The sequence below is a fragment of the Mastigoproctus giganteus genome, unplaced genomic scaffold (assembly GCF_048544385.1).
Source record: "Mastigoproctus giganteus isolate SK-2022 unplaced genomic scaffold, ASM4854438v1 scaffold_134, whole genome shotgun sequence".
Taxonomy (NCBI): Eukaryota; Metazoa; Arthropoda; class Arachnida; order Uropygi; family Thelyphonidae; genus Mastigoproctus; species Mastigoproctus giganteus.
This window is the reverse complement of record NW_028328411.1, coordinates 20,001-25,272: the sequence shown is the minus strand read 5'-3', so window position 1 is coordinate 25,272 and position 5,272 is coordinate 20,001.

Sequence of the window (5,272 nt, the reverse complement as noted above, 5' to 3'; positions counted from 1 at the left end):
CAGGGTGCTGGGAACAGGCCGTTTACGCAAACCGTAGGAGCAAGAATGATGAAACCAACGGGATTCGACGTGGACGGTAAAGGCACGCATAAATACTGGCACTAAACTAAACACATCATAATAGTTATTTTGTAATCGGGAGGGAAAACCGGATTTTTCCGGTTTTTCCAAAACCGCACTAAACGTTTGGGGGATATATCCGTAATAAAGATATATTTGAACTGTACTCGTCAGTCCGCATCGAACGACACCAAAATTGTTTCGGGGAAATGAAAGGAAAGCCGAAATAAGCGATGTCACACCAGCCCTGAGAACTGACCAAACAAATTCTGGAGGGTGCTCGGAAAACGGCTTTTACGCAAACCGTACGAGCGAGAACGATGAAACCAACGGCATTCGACGTGCACGGTTAAAGTATTGAAAACTTCTGGCCTTAAACTAAACGAATCGTAATAGTTATTTGTAATCGGGAGGGAAAGCCGGATTTTTCCGGTTTTTCCTGAACATTTCTTAAATTTCGGGGGATATGTGCGTAGAAAAGTTATATTTTTTCTGAACAATCCATTCCGCATCGAATGACACCAAAATGTGTTCGGAGAAATGAAAGGAAAGCCGAAATCAGCGATTTTCCGGCCATCCGTGAGAACTGACTAAAATTCGGGAGGGTGCTTGGAACGCGCCGTTTACGCAAATCGTAGGAGCAAGAATGACGAATACAACGGGATTCGACGTGGACGGTAAAAGCACGGATAACTCCTGGCCTTAAACTAAACATATCATAATAGTTATTTTGTAATCGGGAGGGAAATCCGGATTTTTCCAGTTTTTCCCGAGCCGTTCTTAAATTTCGAGGGATATCTCCTTAAAAAAGATATATTTTAACTGTACTCGTCAGTCCGCATCGGCTGACACCGAAATTTGCTCGGAGAAATGAAAGGAAAGGCGAAAGAAGCGATATGCGACCAGCCCTGAGAACGGACGCAACAAATTGTGCACGGTGCTCGTAAAACGCCGTTTACGGAAACCGTACGAGCAAGAACGATGAAACCAACGGCATTCGACGTGCACGGTAAAAGTGTTGATAACTGCTTGCATTAAGCTGAACGCATCGTAATAGTTATTTTGTAATAGGGCGGAAAACCCGGAATTATCCAGTTTTTCCTGAACCGTTCTTAAATTTCGCGGGATATTTGCGTAAAAAAGGTACATTTTTACTGCGCTCGTCCTTGCGCATCGAATGACACCAAAATTTGTTCGGAGAAATGAAAGGAAAGGTGAAATCAGCGAAATCCGACCAGCCCTTCAACTACTTTTAGTAATTCGCGCGGTTGCTCGGAGAACGCCGTTTACGCGAACCGTACAGGATAGAAGGATGAAACCAACGGCATTCCACGTGCACCGTGAAACTATTGATAAATACTGATTTTAAACTTTACGGATCATAACGGTTGTTTTGTTATAGGAAGGAGAAACCGGATTTTTCCAGTTTTACCTCCCGCGTTGTTAAATTTCAAGGGATCTCTGCGTAAAAGAGGTATCCTTTTACGGTCCTCCTCAGTCTACGTGGAACCCGACCAAAATTTGTTGGGGGAAATGAAGGGAAAAACCGAAATCGGCGATTTCACGACAGCCATGAGATCTGACTTCACTAATTCGAGAGCTTGCTCGGAAAAGGCTATTTTCGCGTACCGCACGAAGTACACTTATGGAGTCTGCAGAATTGAACGTGGGCTCTAACCGCATTGAAAAATTCTCACTTAAAACTAATAGTTTTCCATTTATTCCAGTAAGCATCTTATATTTCCTGCGACTTCACATTAGAAAAGATTAAGTGTTACTGTTCTCCTCAGTACCCAATCTAGCGACACCAAAATTTCTTGGCGAACGGAGGGAAAGGCGAAATCAGCGATTACCAACAGGCCCTGTGAAATGACTTCATTGTTTCTGTAGTTTGCTCTGAAAAGGCCGTTTTCGCAAACCGTAGCGTTTAGACTGCTAAAATCAACGACATTCAACGTGCACTCTAACCGTTTTAACAATTTCTCACTTCAATCAGCGTAACAAACAGCTAAATGAAATCAACGTTAGGCATTGTCACTACCTCTTGCCACTGCGAGAAGCAATTGGCTGACACAATGTGCAATACAAACAATACGCAGAGATTGCATTGTCGAAACTGAATTTACAAGAAACAAACGAAGTATTCAGATGAACGATGATATTTTGCTGCCTTATGCACGCACGAATTTCAACCCTACAGAGAGAAAAGTTCACCAACAGAACTGGTGGGGAACTTCAGCTAGTAAGGAAAAACGGGAAACATATTTTGCTAACCCTAAATACGCACACCACTACCGAATCATCTAACGCGCTGTTCGCGAAAGAGAAAACAAATATCACCGAATACTCAATACAGTTGCATGTACTCAAGACATTACTAATCGATGGGGGAGGGGGATTCACTGTAAAGACTGATTAAACCGATTTAGGTTTGGTCGCGTTACTTCCATCGAGATTACGGTTGTTTGCGTTGAATTAGCAAAAGCGTCTCGCCAAGCCACAAATAACGAAACAAAACGAGGTACACAGAAAACGCGAGACAAACTACTTCGACAGAACGAAAGAAACAGCCTAAAATAGAAAACCGAAACGAGCCTCTCCTAATATCGTGTTATGAAATGTAACGAAATGAAAACGAACGTAACCCACCCTATCCTAACCTAACCCTCCCTAACCTAAACAAACCCGTCCTGTCCAAACCAAAGCTAACCCGTTTTATCCTAACCGAATCTAACCCGTGCTGGCCGAACACATTCTATCCTAACCCGAACTCTTCCTAACAATCTAACCTAACTGAGAGCAACCCGACCGAAAGAAAATTTAACCTGACGTAACGGACACTAATCCGATTAAACAGCAATTAAAGGAAAAGAAAGTAATTTGCCGGACCTAACGTAACATCAACGAAAATTCCTGGCATAATAGAAAGAAAAACAAATGTCTCCTAACCGCGCATAACCGAACCGAATGGAACCTAAGCAAACGAAACTCAAGCTGAGTTTAGCTGTCTGCAAGAAAGTTAACCTAAACAGGCCTACCCGAAAGTAACCTAAACCTAAACGAAAACAATTGCATCCAGCTCTAATATACCCGGAGGAAGAAAAACTAACCTAAAGCCCAAGAAAAACAATAAATACAACTATTCAGTTTTCTCCAGTCCCACAGCAACAAAAGGAAAAAGAACAAAAATCCGAATGAGTGAATCTCGTCCAGAGCACAAGTAACGGAAACGTTAAAAATCGCAGGGTAAGCGATGTACTCTGGGCCGGGATGAAGCCAGAAACTATGTGTGCGAACTTAGCTAGCAACAAACACTTATGGCGCGAGCGAGAGGGCGCGCACGCGCACGCACCCTCACACATTTTTCCTGGAGACATTACGATTATTACGATCGAAATGTCTAAATTCGGATATTATTATTATTATTATTATTATTATTATTATTATTATTATTAGTTCGATTCACAAAAGGAATCAACCTACTTCAAGAATGGAACTGGGTTCAATTTACCACAACAGCAGGAATAATTTTACAGCGAACATTAGAAAACCACAGAAACAAAACAGCAGTTGTAATTGAAGAGAAGACACGCGCTCGCGAGAGCGGTGGAGTGAGAGCGAGAGTGTGATGGGAAACACCGAATTTAAATTTAAATTCACTTAAATAAAATATACAGGCCAATAACCGACACACTACCGACCCGAAAAAAGAAACAGTGAAAACAATGAAAGAAAAAAAAACAAAAGCACACAGTCGGGCCTAATAATGGTGTCAGGGTTGAACACCCTTTCCAATTATAAGAATTTACGAATAGTTTCTTCGGAATTTATACGAAAAGTGCACTAGTTTGTGCGTCTAGTCCGTTTTACCAGGCTCTTTCAACCCCACAGTCATGTTGAGTTTCAGAATGGCTTATAACGTTTGCTGGGCGTGCGCGCGCGCGCCCACACACACACACACACACACACGCGCACACACCACTATTTACTACGAAAACATTCTTCAATATGCCAAGCAGTACCGGTCATCGGACACACGTGTCGGTTGTGCGTAATTGTGGAAGGTAAGGCGAGAAAGAGGGAGCTAAGCCTAAATGCGCGTCCTTTATCGTTTCCAAAATAAAAAAAAAAAAAATAAAACCGCGATTGTGATTTCACCGATAACGCTGATAAACTTGAGTGAAATTTTTCGTAACAGAAGCACTGGCAATTTACAGACGCACATGCGCGCGCCAGGGAGAGAAAAAAAAAATAAATAAATAAATAAAAGGGGTGGACAGAAGAAAAAAAAAAAAAAAAAAACGCTAGTCGACTGATCGTATCGCCAGGAGAAAGGAAAGCAGAGGCATGGACGAGTGGAAGTGCGTTTGGACGTTTTCCACGACCGCTCGTTACAACGATTGCGGTTGAAAGAGGAGAAAAAAAAAATTATAACATATATATATCAACGATATTAATAATAAGAAAGCACATTCAGATGGAGCCCATCACGGGAAACCGCTGCGTGCGGGCATATCTGAAATTGCATTGTACATTTACAGTAGAAATAATCATAAAAAAAAAAAAAAAAAACAGCGGGGTAAAAAAAACACAGAAGTACAGCTAACCGAACTCACCACAACACGAGTTACGAGGAGAGCACTACCTTTCCTCTGCGTCTCCGACATGCAGCACACGAACGTGAATTTAAACCGATCGCTTGTCGTTTGGTAATCGTGTTCGATGCCAAGGCACAGAAACGCTTGTTTTGAGGACCCTACCTCGAATTCGACTGGAGTACAAAACTAAACTGCGAAAGGCAACTGGACGGGATACAGAAATACCCTTCCGTCCGCGTGTCCTTAGTTTTTCAACTCGACGATGCGTCCGACGCCGTACTGAAACGGGACGAACGAGAACGACACGGAAAGGCTGGACATTGTTACAAACAACGAGGAACTTTCGCCGACAGCTTGGCGCATGCAACCGCTCTTCCTCGCGAAATTTCCAATGACGGAACAGCAGGGAAATGCTCTGTATTCGTACAGAAACTAACTTCAGGACTTTTACGTCGCCTACGATTCGTAAGTGCGCCAGGGACAGAGCGCCGCACGGGACACGAGTGTTCTCCGTCTTCAGAAACGCCCCATCTCCCAAATTCGACGATCCATTCCATTACATAGTGGAACCTGGGCGACGCGAGGAGCACGGAAACCCTCAACATTGGGACAGT